This window comes from Notamacropus eugenii, chromosome 1 (genome assembly GCF_028372415.1).
Source record: "Notamacropus eugenii isolate mMacEug1 chromosome 1, mMacEug1.pri_v2, whole genome shotgun sequence".
Classification (NCBI taxonomy): domain Eukaryota; kingdom Metazoa; phylum Chordata; class Mammalia; order Diprotodontia; family Macropodidae; genus Notamacropus; species Notamacropus eugenii.
This window is the reverse complement of record NC_092872.1, coordinates 128723012-128748404: the sequence shown is the minus strand read 5'-3', so window position 1 is coordinate 128748404 and position 25393 is coordinate 128723012. Positions and strand designations below refer to the sequence as shown.

General features: G+C 41.6%; 1 protein-coding gene across 6 annotated transcripts in view; it reads left to right on the top strand.

Annotated features, from left to right (window-relative positions):
• The window catches only part of MEGF11 (multiple EGF like domains 11), a 475650-nt gene that overhangs the window by 41025 nt on the left and 409232 nt on the right, over positions 1 to 25393 (top strand). For all 6 annotated transcript variants that reach the window (XM_072614460.1, XM_072614458.1, XM_072614449.1 and 3 more), the window contains exon 2: positions 23671 to 23829. The gene's annotated coding sequence lies outside the window, so the exon portion shown is untranslated. The remainder of the gene's footprint in view (positions 1 to 23670; positions 23830 to 25393) is intronic.

Here is a 25393-nt window from a genome sequence, read left to right as displayed (position 1 = left end):
GACAGAGCCCTGCGGTATACCTATGAATGGGAGTGGGGCACAGATGGTTGTCCTGTGAAGGAGAAAAAAAAGGATCTATCATCCAGGTAAGAAGAATATGATAACAGAGCAGTGTTATAAAAATCCAGGAAGGAGAAAGTATCCAAAAGGAAGGAGTGAAGGTCAGTCAATCATTCAGTCAGTAAGAATTTATTAAGCACCTACTATGTGCCAGACATTCTGTCAGGCACTGGGGAGACAAATACAATAAATGCAATATTCTCTGTTTGCAAGAAATTCTCATTGCAATAAGGGAGATAGCCAAGACTTCCCTGTATATGTTCTGTAAGTACATAGAGTAGATAGGGAATAAATATGAATGAAAAGAAAGTAAAGACAAAGCAGTTGGAGATGGAGGGGGAAGATCAGGAAAGCCTTCCTCTATAGAAGTTGATGCTTGATCTGGTTCTTGAAAAGAAAGATTCTGTGAGACAGAGGGGAGGAGGGAGTACTTTCCAGCCATGTGTGGGATTCAATCAGAGACTGGAAATGGAGTGTCCTGTGTTGGAGACCAGCTTAGGAGCCCGTTGAAATAATCTAGGGGAGAGGTGATTAGCATCTGAACCAAAATGGTAGCTTTGTGACTAGTGGTGAAAAGGGGTCAGATGTGAGAGATATCGTGGAGATAGAAATGGTAAAATTTTCCAGTTGACTTGACATATGAGGTAAGGAAGAGTAAGGAGTCAATGATAATGTCTAAGTTACCAGTGAGCTTGTGACACTGAAAGAATGATGGCATCTTGGGCAGAAATAGACGATTTTGGAAGAGTTCTGGGGAAAAGAGAATGCATTCAGTTTTGGAAGCCAGGTTGCCAAGGGTTGATTGAGACATTGAATGTAACTTTTTTCCGGCAGTTTGACTGAGAAAGGGAGGAGAGCTATAGGATGGGAGTTTTACTGATTGGTAGGGTCAAGTAAAGGCTTTTTAAGAATGAGGGAATCTTGGGCATGTTTGAAGACAGTAGGGGAGAGAGCAGGAGAGAGAGAGAGAAGGGGGAGCAGAGGAGGGAGAAGAGATTGTGATCTACTAAATCAGAAGGAAGGGGTCAAACTCCTATGTTGAGGGGTTTGCCTTGGCAAGGAAAAAGGCCACCTCATTGTCAGAGACTGGGCAAAAGGATCAAGGAGAGGGGAATCATGTCAAGCGGTTTTGAGATGAAGAGAAAGGGAGAAGAGGGAGTAGTAGCTCATGTAATGACCTTAGTTTTCCTTAGTGTAACAAGAGGCAAGTACCTTAACTGAGAAGGAAGGGCACCCAGTGGGAGGTAGGTATGTAAGGTTTGTGGAGAGGAAAGAAGTTAACAAAGCTGCTGAGGGGTCGAAAAGGACAAAGGCTGAGAAAAGATCTTTTGTTTTAAAAGCAAAACAGAGGTTATTGGTGATCTTAGAGTGAGCAGTTTCAAGAGTTGTGAGGATAGAAGCCAGATTGCTAGGGCATGGAGCAGTGCTTGGGAGGTGAGAAAGATGCGGCAACTCATGTAGTCAGAATTTTTCCTATGTGTTTGTGGAAGGGAGAAGAGATAGAGGAAAACAGCATGAGGGGAAAGGACAATATTGTCATAGCAAAAAGCACTCATTAAGTGAACATTTTCATGCTGAATTGAATGTTCTATAAGACAAGTTCCAAGGACAAGGACACTGAACCTGGAGGATTGAATATCTATGACAGAATAGATATGTTGAGGATCTATTAATGTATATTGTTATATATTATATATAAATAAAAAATTTTTGCATTGAATTTTATTTTCAGTTCCAAATTCTCTCCTTCCCCTCACCTACCCATTAAGAAGGCAAGAAAAATAAAACTCATTACAAAAATGTATAGAACATGCAAAATGAATGTCTGATTTAACCATGTTGTGTTGAGGATATGAATAAATGAACAGCAAAGTTTGAAAAAAATATGGAAATAGTTAAGATTACTTCTGTTGTGAGGGATCCATGAGTCAGTATATTCTGAGATTGGAGAATCTGGGGAATTCTTTGCTTGACCAGAACTGATAGGAAAACTTCTGTAAATCTGGGAAGTCTTCGTGGAGGAGGGGCCTTTTTTTTTGGAAAGAGCTGCTTCCATGAGTAAAGCAGCTCATGAAGATCATATTCTAAAGCATGGAGTTGTTGGGATCTGTACAGAACACATCTATTGTGAGGCAGTCAAAGATATCTTGGAGTATGATACTGAAGTATGAAAAATATGATGGACTTTGTGGCATGGCAGAAGGAACTGGACTTGGGAGTTAGGACATCCGGATCCATATTCAGGCTCAGACACTTACCACCTGTTTGACTCTGGGCAATAATCTTGTGACGCCCCCAATCCTCAGTTCCCTCGTGTAAAATAGGGATAACAGTGCTTGAACTCAGAGTTGCCAGGAAGAAAACCCTTTGTAGATGTTAAAGCACTGCCAAAGTATGTAGTTTTAGAATGATAGAAACTGCGCCGGCTTTCAGAGATGGAGGGTGGGCAGAGGGGAAGACCCTTTCTTTTTGCCTGACTTGAAAATCAGTTTGGAAATAGCCATTCAGAGAGTCTCCAAGGCCACAGTCGTGGCTTGATGGCTGCTTTTTATTTTTTGAGCATTTTGTTGGCGAAAGCTTTTCTTTAACCAAGCATCAGGACCCCAGCAGTATCTCACCTAGATTCAGTCTTAGCTAGGCTGCTTTCCAGCTATGTGATCTGGAGTATACCAGTTAGCCTTAACTTCTTCTTGTATAAAATAGAATTGCTGCACAAACACTAACCTCCCTGGGCCTCAGTTTACTCATCTGTAAAATGATGGGGTTTAAATAAATGATCTCTCTAAATTTATGATCCTATGATGATTGTAAAAGAGCTTTGGTTTCTCTGCTGACAGGTGGGGCTGGAGTGTAATGTATTATATTTATTGGTTGTGATGCCCAAACAATGAAGAAAGTATAGGATAGTGGGAACCTTGGAGAACACCCAGAAAGGAATGGTACTAATGAAATGAATGCGTGGATGATACGTTGAAGACTGGAAGGCAACTCATACAGGTAATATATAATAGAGTCAGGGTTCTAGCTCAGGTTTTCTGAATGAAAGTACCTTGCTCCTTTTCCTATGCCAGCTTGCATAGTAACCCAGTGAGTTAGAGCAGGTGGCATTATAACCCCATTTTGACCAATTTTGAAACAGCCCCAGAAAGAATAAGCAGTTGGCTACAGGTCTCACAGCTACTTTGTAGCTAAGCTGACTCTAGGTTCCAGGACTCCCAGTCCAGATCTCTTCCCACTGTGCTCCATATCTGCCTCTCCCATAATCTATAACTCCATAGCCCCCAAGGCCCAGGGAGGTTGTTATTGTTTCAAGGAAGGCACCCTCAAGGAAATCTGACTTGGATGCTGCTGTTTTACTAGGACTTAGCAGGAACCTCATTGTTGGAATGCTTTTAGGTTGCAATGGTTACATTTCACGTTGATGCCTGACTGGATTCATTGTAGCACGGAAAAGAGGCTTTTAGCTTAATTGAACCTCAGTGTCTTGAAATGGCAACTAATCAGTCAACTTTCATTTCATTCCTTTCATTTGTGGCTAATTATATTTTCCTTCAGGGATTAGGTGAATCAAAGTAAATAATGGTCTTTCTCCCACACCCATTTCCACTCCTCACCTTTTTATTTTAGGGACTCTTAGATAAATAGTTGCCAGTTGTAAGAATCAGCTGTGAACAGTAAGCGTTTCCCTCCTCAGATGGAAAAATCCTCCTGTCCCAGTAAAGGCTGTCAATAGCAGCATGTCATCCAGTTTCTGAGAATGCTCACTAAGTGATGATGAGAGGGTGCTGAGCAGGTGTCTGACTTAAAGATACCTGATTTCTTCTCATGAGCAGACTGAAACACTAGCCCATGGTTAATGATTAATTTGGGGGTCATAGTCATATTCAGTGATCCAGGTCTATTAAGGGACAGAGCTACTGCTTTAAACTTCCCCATTAGAACCAAAAGAATGTTGAATTGTTAGATCTAGAAGGGACCTTGGAGGTCAGCTATTCTAACCCCCTCATTTTACAACAGAGGAAACTGGCCCAGAAAGGTTCAGTAACTTGCCTATGATCACACAGCTAGTTGGAGGCATTCCTGGTTTGGGGGCTCCATGCCATTTCCAGTGATTTTCTCTCACTTGTTTCATAAGCTTTCTTTTTCTTGTCCTGAAGGAGTTGAAGTGTAGTAGAGGGACTGATTGAATTGTCCCTCTCTGATTTGATTGTCTAGAATTTAGAGGAGTGGATGACGAATATTATACAGATGGCCTTTATTTACATAAATTATAATGATTTCATAGTTAAGCTATAAGAGAAACTACCTTGGTACTATCAAAATGGAAAAGGAAGTCAAGAACATCTGCAGCTTTCCATTTCTGACTAGTGAGCTGCTCATGCCATAGGCCTGGGGAAGGTGGATCTTGGAGGCACTCAATTGTCCCTAGCCAAGCCCCACCTGATTCTGACTGAGCCCTCTTCTCACCCTGATCTCAACAAGAGTTTGAGCATCTCCTTTCCCTCTTATCATTTCTCTGTGCTGAGCCAGACATTGCTAGGGTGATCTATCAAACCCATATTTGAACTACTTCTCTGATCAGTTGTCTTGGTCTGTACTGGGTTCTCAATGGAACTAGACACAGATATTGGCTGTTGGGCTTTTTCCTTTTCCTCAGGACATCTTGATATGAAGATTTGTTTTGTAGACTCATAAGATATAGAGCTTAAAGAGCTAATCCAACCCTAGTAATTTTGCAGATGATGAAATGGAAGCTGAGAGAGGGCAATGATTTGCCTGTGGGAGCATTAATTTGTTATTTGAACATTGGTCTTTGGACTCCAAATTCAGTGCTTCTTCTACTATTCCTTGCTTATTTATTCCTACAACTCCTGGACCCCTATTAAATTGCCTAGGATGAGAAGAGGGCAGCTAGGTGGCACAGTGGATAGAATGCCAGGCCTGGAGTCAGGAAGATGTATCTTCCTGATTTCAAATCCAGCCTCAGACACTTCCTAGCTCAGACACTTCCTGGGCAAGTAACTTAACCCTGCCTGCCTCAGTTTCCTCATCTGTGAAATGAACTGGAGAAGGAAATGCCAAACCGCCCCAGTATCTTTGCCAGAAAAACCCCAAATGGGGTCATGAAGAGTGGGACACAACTGAGAAAGGACTCAACAGTAACAATAGAATGAGATGGGAGCCAGTTCTGTCTCTTCAGGGAAGATATTCTCTTTGTTCTCAAGGACAAAGGGGGGATTTGGAGTCCTTGGTGCCACTTGTTAGGAAGGTAGACAGTGGTCCAAGGGCAGGGACTTGACAGGGAGATCAGTATAAGGAGAAGATTTGATGTGATCATTACATGTGGCAAGTCACTTAACAATGTGAAGAAATGTGGGGTTAAGGAAAGAAAGAACATCCTTAAACCAGGGAAATGCCCCTGACCTTTGATTGCTCATATGTAAAATGAGAGAACTGAACTAGATGGGCCTCTAAGGTATGGAGGATGGTGAGGTGTAATAGAAAGAGCATGGAATTTAAAGGTGTAAGATCTGAGCCTAAATCCCAACTCTGTCACTTATTATCTGTCACCCTGGGCAAGTCACTTCAACTCTCTGAGCCTCAGTTTCCTTATCTGTAAGATGAGGTGGACAGATTAGATGATGTTGAACGTCCCTTTCAGCTCTAGATCAGGATTTTGTGCTATATTTCCTGTCCTTTAATTTCATGATGCTAGCTAGAGTGTTAATGCAAATGGGAGCTTCCTTCATGGATGGGGAAGGAGTCTTTGCAAATACTAGGTGAGCGGAAGAGGGGTAGGGGTATATTAACCCCCTCTCCCTTTTATTTCTGCATCAGCTGGAACTTTTGGTTCTCAGCTTTGGAAAACTACATACTAGGAAGCTTCTAGGTTTCTGCACTTCAGGTGTATGTATTTCCCCCACCTTCCTGGGCTCCTGTTTTACTCTGAACTAGACATGCATAATCAGATCTCGGGTGGTTGAAGTGGAGAGCTGGCTCTCTCCTTGATCTGTGGGGGTTTATGTGCATAATTCCCTTTAATTCACTACAGGCAGGGGTTGAAGAACCATGACTGGGAGTGATTTTCAAAGTCTCTCTTGGAGTTCAAAGATGGATCTCTCCAAGCCTGGCTAGTAAATTATAGGAGGAATTTGCCATGAATTTGCAATGTGGAGCAAGTTCCCTGCTTCACTCTGCAGTCCCTACAGATGTGCGGAGCTGGGTTTTTGTGTGCTGCCAGAACCCCTTCCCCCTTTTGAGAGGCAATCTGCCAACCCAGCCCCTCTGCCAGCGCCAGCCCCGCCAGCTACTGACCTTTACTACTATGTATTTCCCCAGGCCTTTATGTTTCCATTTTAATTTTGCTGTTGAACTCACAGTTATTTCTTACTTGTACAGGAAGCGGAGGCCAATTGTGCACTCACTCCATTGCTGACAAAAGCCTTCATTATGAGTGTATATCTTCACACTTTATTTGCCTCTGTGGTAAATGTAATTTTCCCATCAGGACAATCAGTCATTTTCTGATGTGATCTGTGCCGCTCCTACAGAAATAAATTAATGCCTGTATTATTGTGACAGTCTGTTTGCTGAAAAAAAATGTGTAAATTGAAGTGAAAGTGCTTTAAGTGGACAGGCATATAGGAGGCTCTAAACCCAAGCATTGAGTCTCTCCTTAATTTCCCTCAGCTTTCCCATTCTCTCACCTTCTCTCCTCTGCTTTCCTTATACAATTTCCACACAGCCCTACTCCCCTAACCCACAGTGTTTTGCACAAACACAGAAAGGAAGCTAAGTTAAATACACAAAGAATGAGGAGAAATGCGGTTAGGAAGATGCCGGGGCTAAGCAGGAAGCAGCAAACCAGAAACAAGCTGAGGATGACAGAAATCACATGAAAAACCAGAATGCAACAGAACAGAATGCAGAACCTATGTTATTAGGTCTGATCAAAAAGTAAGAAAGAAAACAACAAAAGAAATGAAGTGAGGAAGGAAGGAAGGAAAGAAGAAAGAGTTAGTTGGGCACATCTTTAAACCTTGAAAGAGAAGACTTCTGTCCTGTCTACAAAGATGCCCCTTGGTGCTTCTGTTGGAGACTTTTCTCAGCTGGAGGGACTATGGAGCTGACTCAGTGTAGGAATCTTTATGTGGACTTGGAGCTGTATGTTTTCAGTGAACTAGTTTTAAAATCAAAAAGCAACATGGTGTGGTGCATAGAGATCTGGCCTTAGAGAGGGGAAGACCTGACTTCAAGTGCTGCCTCTGACACAAACTGGCTTTGTGTTCCTTAGCAAGGCTTTTGACTTCTCAGTGCCTCCTAAGATTAAATGTTGTAGTGTAGTTGCTGCTCTGCATTGGCAAAAGGAGTATCCCAACTGGGAGATTCCTATAGCAGTGAAATCAGTATGGCAAAAAAAAAGTCATCATGACAACCCATAGGTTTTCCTAAACTGAGAAAACTAGAACTTTGACCCTATCTTTATTACTTAGAATGCATTGAGCAATGGTGTTTGTGATCAGATCTCCAGTAGCTAGCAGGAGGGTTGGGTGATACTTTTGTCTTTGAATTCTTTCTGGAGTAGTTCTTTTCCATTGTGTAAATCAGGAGAACCACCAGACTGTAGGAAAGGAAAAAGAGGTCTCCTTGAAAGATGAGAGAATTTAGGATAGAGCTGACTGAATCCTCACTCAGTCCTGTATTTCTTGCTACTGTCAGGATGCTGTCTTGGACCTCTTGCTCTGATATCCTCAAGGCTAGAGGGGAAAAAACAAGATGCTGTCAAGTGTGTAGCTGGCGTTGACCTTATGAGAGTCTTGAAAAATGATAGTGAATGGAGAGATGTCTCAGGACTGCAAAAGATCAAATGTACCAATTTTAAAAAAAGGGGGTGGAGTCTATAAGGATTGTACGTAGATGTATACAGCATGCTTGTCAGCTTTTCAGAGGACATGAAGCTGGGAATGCTAGTTTAGACAGTGGGTTGACAGTGTCAGGATCTAAAAAGATCTCACCTGATAAGTGCAATGGAGAAAAATCTAATAGAAAGATGTTGCATAGGAATTAAGTGCAAAGTCCTACTCTTGGGTTTAAAAAAATCAACTGCCCAAGTTCAAAATAGCAAAGGAATGACTATACAATGACCCTCATGAAAAGGAAATGGCTGTTTTAGTGGATTCAGATCCAACCTTAGCCAGTAAGATGAGATGGAACCCTACCCCCTCTCCCCCCCAGAAAACTCCACAAAAGTAATGGTAGTCTAGGCAGAGTGAAGAGATTCTGTAAGAAATATTGTGTTCAGGACCATTTTTACCATTTTAGGAATGATATTAATAAGCTGGAGAACATTTGTAGGAAGGTGGCCAGGATCATGAGGGGAATGGTGACCATGCCAGATATGTTGCAGAAACTGGAATTATTCAGCCTAGGGAAAGAAGGCTTAGAGAGGAGAGACAGCTGTTTTGAAATATCTGAAAGTCTGGCATGTGGAAGAGGCTTTAGATTTGTTCTTCTTGGCACAATGGGGTGGCTAGGAAGCAGAGTGGAAAGAGTCTATTGGAATCAGGAAGATCTGCATTCACCTCATGCCTCAGACACTTTCTAGTTATGTGAACTTGAGCAAGTCACTTAATCTGTTCAGCCTTAATTTCTTAATCTGCAAAATGGGGACAGTAGTAGCACCAGTAGACAAAATATCCTTACAATTAGAGCAGCCCCTAAGTGAAGTGGACTTCTTCAACAGAGAGTGGCTTCTCCCTCCCTGAAGACCTTCAGGTGAAAGAGGAATGATCACTTGTTGAGGGTGTCACAGAGTGGATTGTTGGTCATGGATAGGCTTGGATGGGTAGACGATCTCTCAGGTTCCTACCCATCTTGTGATTCTGTATTCCTGCCAATCCCTTTGGATTTCCCTGTGCCCACAGCTTGGTAGCATGATCTGACATATAAAGCTCTTCTAGAGAATACATCCACAGACTTGGGGGAAAGACACTTCAGAATTCTCCGATGCCACATCTAAACTTCTCTGCTGTGACAAGGTCTTATCTGTCTCTTCTTCTTTCTTCTGGGCTCCATATAAACAGCTTTATACATTTAATCTCAAACACTTGCACCTACTTTGCTTTGCTTTTATGTGCCAGATTTAGGCAACCCCAGTGTGGGAGAGAGGGGTGTTCTTTTTTAAAATTAAATTTTATTTTTGTTAGTTTTTAAATATACAAACATTAACATTTCAGTATACAAAAAAACCCCAAAAGAATCTCTATGAACTTCGGTTATAGAAGTGTTTTCTTTTAAGTGTATATTAAATGTAAAACAGTAATAAAATTGCCCTGTTTATCTCTGTACCCTTTTGAATTTCCTTCAGTGCTCATCTAGAATGAAACTGAGTTTCCTTTAAAGTTTAGTTGGGAAGGCAGAGGATTGTGCTTGTAGCAGAACTTCTTGGAATGTGAAGGAGACAGTAGGGGAGAGATCTGAATCCTTGTGACCTGCGATTTGTGGGATTGGGGAGATCTCTCACTAGACTCTTTAGTGCTTGGTTGTTCCTTCTGTGGGGTCTGACTCCCATGGCCCTGCTCTTATAGCACAAAGAGTTTTAACTGAAAGTCAGTAGACCTAGGGCACCATCCTAGCTTTTTCCATTAGCTTGTTGTATGACCATGGGCAGTGACTTGTTCTCTCAGTATCTCAGTTTCTTCATCTGTATATGTAAGGATTGGACTACAAAGGCTTCTTAACCTTTGTTGTGTTGTGTCTGATCCCTTGGGCAGCCTGGTGAGACCTATGAACTCTTCCTCAGAGTTAGAAAAATATAATCCCCCAAAATAATAGAATTCCTGTAATCTATCCACGGATTCCTTGGGTGTCTATGGAGCCTGAACTCCTGAATGGGGTGATCTTTAATGTTAATTTTAATTCTAGAATTATAGAATGTCAGAATTAGGATATTGGAGATCTCTTTTCGGGTTGGATTTGGAGATATTCCTGAGTATGAAAATTTCAAGAATCCTCTCAAAGCCCCATTGGATGATGGCCAGAAACTCTTACAAACTTAATTTCCAATTCCATGTTATATTACACTGAAAAAGGGGGAACTGGTTCCTTTTGTCCAAAGGGAACCCATCTCAGATACATAACAATTTTTATTTTGGGAAACAGGAATCTGGAGCTCCCATATTAACAGGTGATGTTAGCCTGCAGGTATTTGTGGATCACTGGAAAAAGTTGGTATTTCTAGAAAGGAGGAATTAACCAAATCATCTTCATAATTATTTTAGACATGACATTTACTTTTCTGTGAGATTTTAAAGTATCATTACACTATAAAATTCACATACTTGAGTATATGTATACAGAAATAAACACACATATGGTTGTCCTTTGTTTTCAAAGAGGACCAAAATGACATTACCATGATAAACTCAAGTTTCAATGTGTCTGACTGGCTGATCAGACCAATACTAGCTGAGAATGCTCTACCACATATAGTATGTATGAATATTTGGGGTGGTTACTCCAAATTTGTGCATCATGTGTTTACTTTGTGCTGTCTCAATTCTGCTTTGCTCGCAGAGCACAGCACCTTTTCTGATATGGGCACGCCATGCTGAGTGGTCCTGTGCCAGTGTCTCCCATATTGCACAATCAAATCCAAAGTTCTTGAGAGAGACATACACACATATACATGGTAGGGAGGGAGGGAGGGAGGGAGGGAGAGAGAGAGAGAATGAATATGAATATGAATGAGAATCCTTCCTCTATGATGTCCTTGAGAAGTGGTCATCTAACCTCTTCTTGAGGACTTCTGTTGACAGGAAACTCACTACCCTTAAAGGTAGTTCATTTTAGTTTTGAATAGATTGTTAGCAATCATTTTCTAATGTTGAGTTGGAATTTGCTTCCATGTTAGTGTTGTTCTACTTTACAAGACCAAGCAGAGCAGGTCTAGTTATTCTTCATATGACAACTGTTCACATATTTGAGGACAGATATAATTTCCCTCTTAAACTATCTCTTCTCCAGGCTAAATGTTCCTGTAGTTTCCTTTCACCATCCTGGCCACTTTTCTCTGCATATGCTCCGCATTGTCAGTATTGCTTCGGAAATGATCAGAAATGGTCACATTTTTCTAGATGTCATATGACTAGGACAGAGTGCAGCAGGGTTATCACCTTTTTCATTGTGAATGTTACATTAATGCAGCAAAAGGTCATATTGGGGTTCTTTTTGGCTGCCACATCATGCTGTTGACTCACTGAGCTAAAAGTACTCTGAAATACCTAGATTTTTTCACATTAAGTATTTTATAGTCACTTTCCCTTCCCCAGTCTTGTACTTATACATTTGATTTTTAAATCAAATTTAGGATTTTACATTATCCATATGATTTGATCTTGTTAGCTTCTGTTTAAATTGTTTGTTTTCATTTAAAAGATTTTTTTGGATCCTGATTCTATCATTCTGTTTATTAGTTTCTACTCTCAGCTTTCTGTATTCAGAAATTGGATGAGCTATGCCCTTTTATACCTTCATCCATGTCATTGATGAAAATGTTGGACAAAACTGGGCTGAGGACCAAATGCTGTGATGTTCCACTAGAGACTTCCCTCCAGGTTGACACTGAACCATTAATTATGAAGAGGCAGCATAATACAGCAAAAAGCATGCTGATTTATAAATCAGAGAACCTGGATTAAATTCTTGGTTCTGTTCCTACTACCTGTATGCCTTTGGGCAAATCATCTAATTTCTTTGCACCTCAGTTTCTTCATCTGTAAAATGAAAGGATTGGACTGCATGGCCTCTGATGTCACTTCCAGCCCTAGAGACAAGGTCTCTGACTTCAGTTCATTTGCCAGTTTCAAATCTATTTAATTCTTCTTATTTGGTCTATAGATTTCCATTTTGCTTGGAAGGATATTGTGGGACATGTCAAATGCTATAGTGGAATCTAGTTGTACTATTTCCAGGTCATTCTCTTCATCTTCCTGTCCAGGATCTCTGACAAAATGGAAATGAGGATTAGTCTGGCATGACTTATTCTTAATTAGTTCATGCTGACTCTTAGGAATCATTACTTCCCTTTCTAGATGTGAAGTGCCATGAAAGTAGAGACTATAGCACAGTGTTCCATACACAATACTGTGTGTCAGCACCATGGCCAGAGTACTCACAACATTCAGTGCAAATTAGCTGGGGGTAGCAAATTGGGCCAGCACTTTGGAAAAGGAAAATCCCATGCCAAATCACAGCTGAATTATATTGTACACCTTACAAGCACACAGGGATGTCTTGTAATGGGGAGACTGAAAGATAAGGAAGAGTAGTTCCCAGTTAGTTAATAGAGTAGTTCTTCCTGGGAAACTTTGTGGAAGATTTAGTTGTATATGGAGAGTGACACATCTGTCTGGGCTTAAAGAGTTTGGTAATGGCATAGTTATGCTGTGGGATCTCTGACATGGGTATTTTTCTCCTAGTACACCAACCCTTGCTAAAGTGGTCTGGAGAATCATGTATTATGTCTATATCTGTCCTCCCCTGGGCTGCATATGTAATGTGTCTATGCTGGCTACTTCCCAGATGACTTGGGATCAAAATACTATTCCAGTTGGGTCTATAATAGATCCTTCCTGAGACAGTCTAGGATGCACTTCAGGTATGGCACTTGTATGTTATTCTGTCCCATCAGTCTTGGAGGGGCAGAATTTTGTAGAGCCCTAGATATAACAGAATGTTATATGAATAAATGAGTGAATGAATTACTGAAACCTTGAAAAATATGCCTTTGATAATCCTGTCCTAGAATTTTACCTACAATCGATGTCAAGCATGCCAGACTAGAGCTTGAAGTAATTACTTTCTCCTAAGCTTTTGAAAATCAACTCATTTGCCCTTCTCCAGTCCCATAGTGCTTCTCCCATTCACTTCAATTCCACAAAGAAAATTCAATGATTGTAATTGACAGAGGTAGCTCATTACTTATTTTGTTTATTTCTAGAATGAGGGAGGAGGGAACAGGGAAGGAAGAAAGGCTAGCTGGTAAATTTGATTCTTAATTGAAGTTTGTGGTAGGCACACCTCTGCCTCACTTGTTGAATCTAGGGCTTCTTAATGTTTTTTCATTTTGTATTCCCTTGCTTCCTAGTTTACTACTCCCGCTAGACAACTGTTTGGAATGCAGTGGCTTAGGTTTCCCTCTTGGCCTGATAGTAGGTCTAATCTGGAAGAGGTAGAGGGAGAGCCTGGGGGGTTGAAGAGGTTGGCTTCTCTCCCTCACAGACCTTACAGTTCTCCTTTGTTACCAAATATTAGTCGTAGTTTCATGGCTCTGGTCTTCATGGGCCTCTTCACAATCATCTGTGATCCTTCCAGCTTGGGAAACCCTAGCTTTATGCCCTGCCACTCAATGAGCTTGCTTGCAGAGGCTGAGCAGGGAGAGCCAGCTTGGAGTTCCCAGTGTGGGCTGAAGGGAGTCCCTGGCAGGGAGATTATAAGTGAGAGTACTTTTGAGTTGGCTGCTGCCCCAGTGCCTCTGCCAGGAAAGTTCGCAGGCTGGTATGACTGTGGAATAGAGAGTTTCATAGTTTGAGGAATGCCAGAAGTTCTGGTTTATGGTGATGTTGTCTTCATTGATTAGCAGTGTGTGTGTGTGTGTGGGGGGGGGGGAGGTAAAGGTTGTGGGGAATATATCCCTGTGCAGTTCGAGGGTCTTAAGCTAAGAAAGGAGTGAATACAGAAAGAAAGAGAGGGAGAGAGGGAAGGAAACAGCCAGTTTAATTCCTTGAGGAGATCTCCTGGCCGAGATTGGGGCTGCCCCAGCTTTGCGGTCTGGGCATCTGCAGTCTCAGAGAGGAGGGTTGTCATAAGGGAGGAGCTTCCCCTTCTTTTCTCTGGTCCAACCTTGATGGGAACTGGGCTATCCTGAGGTCATAGCGCAGGACAGGGACTGGGTTATCTCTTTCTAGTTTATCAGATAGACTCTGTTACATAAGGCTCTTTGCTCTTACTGAGCCTGGGAAGGAAGAAGGGAGGTGTGTGTGTGTGTGTGTGTGTGTGTGTGTGTGTGTGTGTGTGCGCACGCGCTGCATATTCGCTGTGCATGCGTGTGAGCCTTTGTGATTTTTGATTAGACAGTATCTGTGTATACTATCTGCATGTACCTGAATAAATTCATGAATGCATGCCTGATTGTGTGTGTTTCTCTGTAGCTTGGTAGATGTAGGATTTGGTCTGTCTCCGTGGAGGATTGTGTACCTGTATGTGGTCATGACTAAGTGACTGTAATCTGTTCTTTTGACTGTGTGGTTGCATGCCTTCAACCGCATCTGTGATTGTGTAGGCACCTATATGTCTGAGTGGCCTCGCTGGCCACAGGATTATATGGAATAAGAACAGGAGTCCACCCAGCTCTGTGCCGCCCATCAATAGGAGGTACTTCTAGACCCTCACTTCTCACCTGGACCATCATAAGAGCTTCCTAACAGGTCTTTCTGCGTTGACTCTTTTCTCTCCAATACCTCCTACATACTGCATTCATCTTCCTAATTATAATAATTGGTAGTACCATACTTCCTAAATCACCTTGTTTTTAACTGTGTTGTATTTACTAGTGCTAGACATATGAGCTTTATACATACATATATGTGCATGTATCTACATGTGCTTGTCCCCTCCATTATAACGTAAACTCATTGCAAGTGGGGACATTCTCTGTGTTGTATCCCCAGCTCTTAACATGTGCCTGGCACGTATTAGGTGTTTAATAAGTACTTAGTAAGTCTAGAAGGAAAGGCTGTAGCTAAATTATGTAGGAAGAATGCTATATTTGGAATCAGAGGACATGATTCAAATATCTTTTTCTTGTCTTTTAAAAATGCTAACATCGGACAGTAAATATAAAAAGCACAACGTCTTTAAAGGATTGGTGATTTAAAGATTCTTCTGATAATGTCACTGCCTAACTTGGAAGCTTTCAATGAACTCCTTAGATTTGTATTCTAAACTTTTTAGAATTATGAGATAATAAGAGTTGAAAGAAATATTTGAATCAATCTAATCCACCTCCAACTCTCAACTTCAGTTGAGAAAACTGAAGTTGAGTGACTATTCCAAGGTAACACGAGGAATTAGTTGCAGAGCTGGAATTATTCCAACCCAGGTCCTCCAGCTATAAATCCAGCATTCTTTACACTGTACCACATAATCCAGTTGTTGCCTTCCTTTCCAGCCTTATTTCTCTCTATGTCTTCATGCTTTGCAGAGTAGCTGGCACATAGTAGGCACTTAGTAAATGCGTATTGATTAATTGATTGATTCTGTGTCTTATACTCCAGCCAAACTAGATGACTAATTTTTTTTTCTGCTCATGTTTTTTTCATTTTTAGCCCTGCTCATGCTATTTTGTATGTCTCAAATATTCTTCCTACTCCCATGTCTGCTTGTTGAAATTCTAGCCATTATTCATGTTGCCAGTCATCTTAAATGTCTTTTTCCACCATGAAACTTTCTTTGAGCATCCTCTTCCATCACCACCAGTACTTCCAAATGTACTTTCTTCTTCCCCTAAACCCCACCCCAAGCACTTTGTCCGTATTTTACTTATGAAGATCTGCCCATTTTTGTCTCGCATCCCTTTGCTACATCATAAGTTCGTTGAGGTCAGGGACTATTTCTTATTTATCTTTATTCCCATGAGTGATTGGCCTAGGACCTTCTTTTGAGACTCAGCGAACCCACCTTCCTCAGGAAGCCTTTCTGGGTCTGCCTCCATGCCCACTCCAGCTCATCTTTTCTCTGATGAACAGAGTAAAAACCAAATAAATATTTGTTTAATGAGCACATTCCTGGACTTGTGCTATTTAAAATTTTCACCGTAGGATTAAGCAATATAGCTTGACACATGAGGTTTGTGAATGAATCATCTGTTAGGTTAGATGCAAAGTCTGGACATCTTTGGTTGGATTTTGTTGTGATTGATGTACTATATTTCAGTTCTATTATGGTGGCATTGAGCTCCACACAACAAAAGGTAAATGGGAAACTTTCTTGAGTTCACTTAGGGAAACGCTGCTTGATAGAATGGGAGAAAGGACCAATTGCTCTTCCCTGATTACTTGTTAGAGAGATGTCATCCTGGAGAAAAATGAGAACTGAATGATATCATATGTGTGAGGCGCCTCCAGTGGATTAGAGGGAGGATTCTAGGTGTACCAGCATTTGAGTGAGTCCATAGGCTATTTTTCCTTCTGTCCTAGGAGTTGAGTGACTAATTCATTAGGAAGGATACTGTGTAGCCTGGAACTGGGTGAAGGTCAGAATCAGAGGCACGGACAGACCCAGGAAATCAGAGTCAGTTCCCAGTTGTTTCAGGGGGGCTGTAAGGGGGATGACACAACTCTCATTATGCATAAAAAGTGTCCTTGACTCTCCTGATTCCTTCCCTGTCACCTTGTAATCTTGGAGCTCTCCTCAGAGCCCTGAAGGAGGCCTAGTTGTGTTTTGAATAACTCTGGTGAGAGATACTCTTTTAACTTGAATTAAGTGGAAGGAGAAGATGGTACCGTTTCTCTCCTGTAATCTCCTAAGATGTGCTGGCCTCTATAGATGAAGAGGATGTTATTGACCCAAAGGACACTTACCTTAAGTTGTTTCTTCATTAGAAAGGATGGGTTGCATTGATCAGTCTACACTCTCTTGCTCAGTCCTCCTGGTGGCTGGTCATACGTTTGAAATATAGAAGCTTTTGAGTTAGGTTGTTCAAGTTAACACTACTATGTGTTGGACATTATGGGTACAAAAACTAAAACCAAAAGTGTTACTGCCCTCAAGAAGCTTACATTTTATCCAAAACAACATTGCCATTACATAGATAAATACATATAAATTATTAAAAAAGTAAATACAAGGTAATTTCAGCAGTAATGGGGGTAAAAGCTAACAGTTGGGTAGTGGTGAGAGAAAGGGCTCTTGTAAGAAGATGAGATAAACCTTGAATACATCTGGCTCCTAGCGAAGAAGATGAGGAAGAATTCCAGTCATGGGGGACAACTTATGCAAAGGCGCAGCAATAGGAAATGTAATGCTGCATATGGGGAACAGTAAGTATGGCAGTTTCCTGAAATATAGCGTCAATACACAACTGTAACCAACTGAGCTCTAATGAAAATCTTGTAATGGCTGAATGGGAAGGGATTTCAGGGCATGCATGGTGTAGGAAGTAATATGATGTTGTAGAGCACTGAATTTAGAGTCAGAAGACTTGGACTATTTCCTGGCCCTACTATGTATGACCTGTGTGACCTTGGACAAGTTGCTGTTCCTTTTTTATCTACAAAATATTAAATGCCTACCATGTGCCAGGTACTGTGAGAAGTGTTGGGGACGCAGAGGCAAAGGCAGTCTTTACTCTCAAGAAGCTCACATTATTAAGGGAGACAAACATGAGAATAACTAGGCACACACAACATACACACGGAATACTTGGCCAAAAATCAGAGAAAAGATGAGCTGGAGTGGGCGTGGAGGCAGACCCAGAAAGGCTTCCTGAGGAAGGTGGGTTCACTGAGTCTCAAAAGAAGCCAGGAAAATTCAGTAGTGGCAGTGAGAAGGAAAAGCCTTCCAGGCATGGAGGATAGCCAGTACAAAGGTGTGGAGATGGGAAATGAACATTATATTTGAGGAGTAGCAAGTCAGCCAGTTTGGCTGGTTTGGAGTGTATGGAGGGGAAATAAAATGTAAGAAGACTGGAAAGATGAGGAGAGACCATAGGAGAGCTTGATCCTGGAGGTAAGAGGGAGCCCACATTGGGTGTGTGTGTGTGTGTGTGTGTGTGTGTGTGTGTGTGTGTGTGTGAAAGAGAGAGAGAGAGATGGGGACAGGGTTTGGTAGCTGAGTAGAGGATGGATTAGAATAGGCTATGGTCTCTAAGGTTTCTTCCAGCTCCAAATCACATTTGATTATGACATCTAGTTCAACCTTGACTTGAATCTTGACCTCAGCTACAACTCCCCTAACAAATGGTCTTTAAATCTCCCTTTGAACACTCCCAGTGATAGGGAACTTGTTCTCCCCTAGAGGCAGCCCATTTCATTTTCAGACACCTTTAATTGTTAGGAAAGTTATATTGAGACAATTTATGCCATTGGTCTGAATTTTGCCCCTCTGATCACTTGGATGTGAGTTTCTCAGGATCTGAGACTTGTTTGTGCTATTAGAACCTAGACTTAGAACATCATAATCGTTCTGTTTTGGTTTGGGGATGGGGAGGAGGAGAATGATTTGATTGGATTCATCCCTGGGATCGATCTGGATCCTTGATTTTTCCATTTCACTCACAGAAGTAGACCTTTAGAGTCATGTGAATCATCTACTTATTTAACAAATGGCAAAAAAAGAGTCCCAGAGAAGTTAAATGACTTGCCCAAAGTTACTCAGCCTAGTTAGTGGGGGAACTAGGACCTGAACCCAGAGTCATAGCTCTAGATGTTGAAAAGTTTTTCCTTCCATGGATCCCAAATCTGACTCTTTGCAGATCCCACACATTGTTCATAGCTCTTTCTCTGGGGTCAGACAGGTTGTGTTTAATTTGTCTGCCATATGACAGATCCTCAGATATCCAGACCTTCTGGTTTCACGGTAGAGTCTTAGATATGCAAATTTCTGACTTTCATAGAATGTACTTGGGTAATCTGATTTAGTTTGAGTTCCCTGTGTGCCATTACCCTTCTGTGAGGAAGGCAAATCATGGAACTGCAGAGAGAAAGGCAGAGCAACCATTTGAACTTAGACCATTGGTTCACAGGACAGAGGAGGAGATGAAGGGGACCTTCAATCATCTAGACCGCTTCCCCTCATTTTACAGAGGAGGTGATGGAGTTGCAGAAAGCTTAAGTGACTTGTCTTTTGCTTTTAAGGATGTTGATCGCCGCACTGGGAGTAATTTCCTGCTTGTTTCCCAAACCCTGCCCTCACTCCCCTTTCTAGCCCCAGGCACCAAATGAAAGAACAGAAGTTATCTCCCACTCATTCCTGAGAAACCAGAGTGATGGTGAAGGTGAGATTCAAAGTGACTTCCTTTGCTTTCTGCCAGTCATGCAGAATTTATTGTGCTCCATAAATATTATACAACATCCTGTGTCCAAGGCAGGGTAGCTGAATCAATGGCCCAGAGATAGGTGCTTTTGGATCTCCAGAAAGGTCTCGCTGCCAGCCTGGCATTGGTGGTGGTGGTGGTTGGTGTGGAGGGCAGAGGTGGATGACAGGGTGGAGAAGAGCAGGTAGAGAGGGAGAGGATTAGGGCCTGGGAGGGGCTGGCAGTTGCCCAGGAGAACCATAGCAGTGATATTGGTGAGTATCTCGCATGTCCCTCTTTGACCCTAATGCCTCTCCCTACCCTCTGCCTTTGTCAGCTTCTGAGAGGAATCAGAATCCCGGACTGCCAGTGGCAAACCCACCCTGCTCAGCAGGGCTTGTTACCCACCTGGTTCTGTTTTCACTTCTTTGCTTCCTACTGCCTCCAGTGTTTCCACGTGTGGTGTGCATGTGCTCACATCTGAGCCAGGCAGGATTTGACTTCCCTAGAAGAGGCACACTGTGCGCAAAAAGTCAGTCAACAAGCATTTGATAAATGCTTACTGTGTGCCAGGTACTGTCCAAAATAAGTTCTGAGAATAATCTAGCAAAAAGCAAAAAGAGACACCACCTCTGCCTTTGGACCTTACTTTCTAATGGAGTTGACAACACAAAAGGAAATTGAAAAGCAGAGCAGGGTAAGAGAAGAAGGTACCCCAGGCATCTGAAGAGTGTAGACTTGGGGGAAATTAAGAGATAGCTGGCATGGATACCCTCCTTAAATGGAGGTTCTGGGAAGAACCATTCACTCTCCAATCAGAGCAAGGGGTCCCAAGAGTGGATGCTTCTGAGGATAGAGTTCCAGAGCTGAAAAGGTCTTCCAGGAAGAGGAATTTCTGGTATATGTTGGAGAGATCTAGAAGAGTGAAGCCAATTGGGCAATGACAAAGTAGCCCAGCAAGGCAACCCACTCTGAAAGAAACCAGAGAACCAGCCTTGAAGAAAACACTGTATACAATACCATCTCACACTGGGATCTGGCTTTAGTTTGCAAAATATCTCTAAACATTGTTTCCCTTGATCCTCACACAGAACTATTATGAGCTAAGCAGGACCTCTGGTTCTGGCCCTACTACCATCACCCTAGTAGGAGAGTCACTTAATGTCCTCAGACAGGGTGTCAGTGATGAATGACACCGTAGGATCATAGTTTTAGAGCTGGTAGAGCCCTTAGAGACCGCGGACTCCAGTCTGATCCCCTCTTTTTGTCAATGAGGCTACTGAAGCCCAGAGAGGTAAGCACATTGCCCAAGGTCGCATAGCTAGTAAGTGGCTGAGCCTGGATCTCAATCCAAGTGTCCTGACTTTAAAAAAAAGTTATGCGTTTGATTTTAGTTTTCAGCATTCAATTATATAAGATTTTGACCTTCTAAATCTTCTTCCCCTCTCTCTCCTCTCCCCTTCTCAAGATGGTGTGCTGTTTGATATAGGCTATACATGTCCAATCATCTTAAAGATATTTCCACATTAATCATGTTGTAAAGGAGAATTAGAACCAAAGAGAAAAACCACAAGAAAGAAGATACAAGGCAAAAAAAAAAAGAGAGAAAATAGTATGCTTCGATCTGCATTCGGACTCCATACTTCTTTCTCTGGATGTATCCTGACTTTCACTACAACATTATGCTTTCAGCCTGGAAGTCTCTGAAATTGGAGGAACAGGGAGCCCCAGTCTCACTTCTCTCTTCAAGCAGTTTCAGTGTCCTATTTCCCAGTAGTGACTATGATTTTTCTAGCAATGTCTTCTCCTCTCTTTCCCTCTTCCCTCGGTGAATATTTACTCAACTGGCTACGAATATATATTTATATATTTGACGTCATGGTCAAATGTGCTTGTGTGACCTTGGGTAAATCACTTAACTTCCTTGGCCCATTTCCTTTTCTGTAAAATGAGGGAGGGGGTTGAACTAGATAGTGTCTAAAGAAGGCAGCATGGTACAGTGGACAAGGGTATTTATTCTCTGGAATCTGAGGATTTGGGTGCATATCCCACCTCTAACATTCATTCCCTGTGTAATCTTGGTCATATCACTTGGCCTTCCCTAGCCTTCTCATCTGTTAATGAAGGGCTTGCATTAGATGACTTCTGAAATCCCTTCCAGCTCAAGACTTATGGTTTTGTGACAAGGTGACCTCTGAGGTCATTATCTCTTCCAGCATAAATTTATGATGATCCTATCATCCTTTAATGAACCTTAGTTCTTTTGTAACATGTTCTTCATCCACCAAAATCCTGTTGTGAACAAAGTACTTGATAGACCTTAAAAAGCTTTGTAATTGCATTCCTTTTGTGGTCATGGAAATAGTCAGGGAATCTACTGAGGAGACTAGGTCCTAGAATCTATCTGAGGTCTTTACTTTCACTGATTTCTTGGGAGGCCAGGACTCATGGTAGTAGGTTAGAACATTGCCTCAACTTGGAAAAGTTATCCTGTCCATTTAAGTTAGGCAGGGATGTTTGTTCTCAATTGCTGTTAAATACTTCTTTGTAAAGACAGACAGGTCCTGATGGACAGCAACCTAGAAGTTAGTTTCTGATTGCTCTCTCTAATCTTGTTCTATGTGTTTATAGGAGTTGGGGGGAGAAAGAGAAATTGAGAGGGTTTCAGGGGCTATGGTAGTGGTGGTGGGATGATGTCCACATCCCCTAGTGGGAACTAGCAAGGCCCCTTATACATAATAGACCCTTAAAAATGTTGGTTTAATTGAATGAATGGAAAGAAGAGTCTCAGCTCTGCCCCAATTCACATAAAAAACAAACACACATACACACTTGAAAATATATTTTCAATACATAAAATTTCCAGGCCAGCAGATAAACCCATTAATCAGAAAAAGAGTAGTTGGCACCCTAGGAAATAGAGAGATAGAACCTGTAAAATTCATTATTTGAAACAATCTCTCTCTCTCCCCACCTCCTGCAGTTCTTTCTTTTTCTTGTAAGGATCATGGATTTAGAGTTGAAAGGGACCCTAGTCCAACCCACTCATTTTATAGATGAGGATACTGAGGTTAACACCTGAGATAACACAGAGGTAGTGAGTGGCAGAGTTGGGATACAAATACTGATCCTTTGGGTCCAGTGTGAGTGCTTTTTCCATGGTAAAGTCAGACTCTTGAGGATGCTAAAGCCAAAAAGTTATTGTTGTTTTGAATTCAATGAGCTTGGAAGAAAGCTTTGCAATCAATAGTGTAACGTTTATTTCCTGTAGCCTTTGTGAGATAAGGAAAGCAAATTCACATTTTTTCCTTTCCTTGTCATTTTCTTTATGTCTCAGATTGCTTAATCCCCTCCTTTTACTTCTCCTTCAAAGTCCAAACAATTTTCAGAATTATATCAACCACCTCACTTGCTGGACAAAACATAGCACACAACCTGCCCTGCTATATTAATGGTTTTTACTTTTTCTTATTCTTTTGGTCTCATTTTCCTTTCCTTTAAACTGAACCTAACAGCCTGAGAATGATTGAAGTACAAGGCATTCTCCTGATCATTCCTTCTCATCTTGCATTTGTTAGAAATTCAGGCTGGAGAGAGGTGGGGATCATCTGGAAGACAGATGCATGAAGAGGCTGGGGGCTCCAAAGAGGTTTGAGTGCGTGGGATAGGGTGGGGAGGTTGGCAGAGGATTGGGTACTGCCAATGGAGAAACTGAAAATAGGGTCTAAGAGCTAAAGAAACAAAGGTTCTTAGGATAGAGATTGGGATGGGAGAAGTTTGGGCTCTCTTGGGCAGGCCTTTTCTCCTTTTCCAGAATTCTCCAGTCTCCTTTCATAGTCCATTTTCTGGGCCAATTTCTCCCCATGCCTATTCTCTTCCCTTTTTCTCCCTCTTCAAGGTGAATGGAGTTAAGTAGTGATAATTGTGGAAGATTCTGGGTTAAGTGACCCTTTATTTATGGACAACAGAGTCAGGTTCCCCTAAAGCACAGTTATATATCTCATGCCTACTTGAGTGTGACTTGTTTCCTCCTGTGGAACTCATTGGGTATTGGTTAAGTAGCAACTCTGTTGGTGCCAGCACCTTCCCTACTTGGCTCCATTAGCTCCTGGGGTTTGCCCACCAAAACTTAAATTTGGTACAGAGGAGGGTTAAGGAAGGTCTTGAGTCTTGTAGAACTAGGATTCCTGGAGGCACTATGATTCCAAGTGAGGACTGAGCACCGGTTGGAATTTTAAGTCTTGGAGAAATATTGAAAAAACATCCCATCCATACCATTGCCTACAGCCGTGAAGCACAACAGTATACCTAACATAGTCAGGAGAAGGGAAAGAATCTCTAGCTTTTAAAGACCTTAAATAAAGCCTTGATTTCATTTCACCCTAAATCACCCATTTCAAATCTTACAACTTCTTTCTAAGTCTTGAGATATAAAGTTGATATATAGGATCTTATAGAATTTTAAAGCTATAAGGGACTTTTCCCTCTCACTTCACTGCCTCATGCTACAGTTTCAGCTCATTCCTTTTTTTTTTTAGGCTTTGTTGGAGATGAAGAATGGCCTGCCACATGGTAGTCCTTCAGAGGTTTGAAGGATAGAGCAGTGAGGAGATCCGAATTTGAATCCTGACTCACCAGTGTTCCAGTGGGGGCCTGGAGAACAGCGGGCTGAAAAGTGCAGAATCTGTAATCAAAGGGTAAGATCACTTAGGATTAAGTACATGTGGCATACTGGGAAATGGCAGCATGGTTTTTACAAAGGAAAGTTGTGTCTGGTCTGTTAAAACATGTAGGTATGTTGGAACCAGTGCATATAATTCAGACTTTAAAAATATCTGATAAGCAGCACCAAGTGCCTGGAACATAGTATATAACATGTTTTTTGAGTGACTAAGCAAGGCTATATCCTAAAGGCTGGTTTTTAAAAAATTGAGAGTCCATGTGATTGGGCAGTGTTTTAAGTGTAAGAAAAAAAAGATTAGGGATAAATGAACACAGTTAGGTATAAAATATTGTAAACAAGGAGTTACTATCAGAGATTGTTGCTTGGACTAGGCTTACAATTTTTTAAGTGACCTGAAAAGAGAGAGTAATCAGATCTCTAGGTTTTTCAGATATCATCAAGAATATTGGAAAATAAAACCAAGAGGTTTTGTAGTAAGGGAGCTCACAAGGTTGTGAGTGGGCAGAAAAGTAGGAGAGGATATTTGAGCCAGGAAAACATAAAGCATTTGGGGAAAAGTAATCCAAACTATGTTTACAGGAAGAAAGACATTGAATTATTCCTTACGATCCAAAACAGGGATCCAGGGCTCATTGCAGTCTCAGACTATGACCTGGTATATTTTCAGGGGTAGAAAGATGGACCAAATGCTCCTGAGACATCATCATGGAAGGAATGGGAAACAGAATAGAAAGTGTCATCCTGCCTTGGTTAGAACTAGACCTGGTGTGTTTGTACTTGGAACATTCCATTAACAGCATAAGGACAACAGCAGAGGAGTCCATAGAAGGGCAGTAGAAATGATTGAGGGGCTGCCCCTTGAAAGGTTTTAAAAATGAGGACTCTTCAGTTTGGAAAATTGAAGTCTAAGAGAGGGTATGATCAAAGTCTTTGAAATGTGAATTGGGTGAATAAAGTTGTCAACTGTGGCTGAGAGTACTAGCACAACAGGGGTTCCCTTGAAGCTTCTGAGATAAATTTGGGACAAATAGAAAGAAATCTTTTTTTTTTTAAAGGAGGTAGTAAATTGATGGAATGTGAAAGGGGATGGCATAAGGCAAAAAGAGACTCAAGGAGGCTTTAGATCTAGTCACAGATATTAAATCTACTACATAGCAGTTAGAAAATATTTCGGTTTGGGAAGTATTTGGGTTGCTTGGGAATGTCTTTAATTCTCTGAGGTTGACATTGGGTATGGATTTGGGGTGGGGAAGGCACTTTACTTTTCCATTAGCAATACTTTGGTTCCTTTATGAGCCACGGAATCCTGGCCTGAATACACCCCTTAGCTGACAGATGTGGGAAGTCTCTCTTGTCTACTTCTCTGAGCTGCTTCTCATCAATAAAAATTTTTAAAGGAGATGAAAGAAAATGCCCATTCTATCCATCTCAAAACTTCCCTTTAGTCCATTTAATTTCAATCCACTGAGTTGCCCTCATTGATCCAAGGACTCACTTTGCCCTCTGAAAATTTATGGGCGTTCGGCTTTTTGTCACCTCCACGTTCTTGAGGTCTTCCTTAAGTTTGCTCGTCTCAG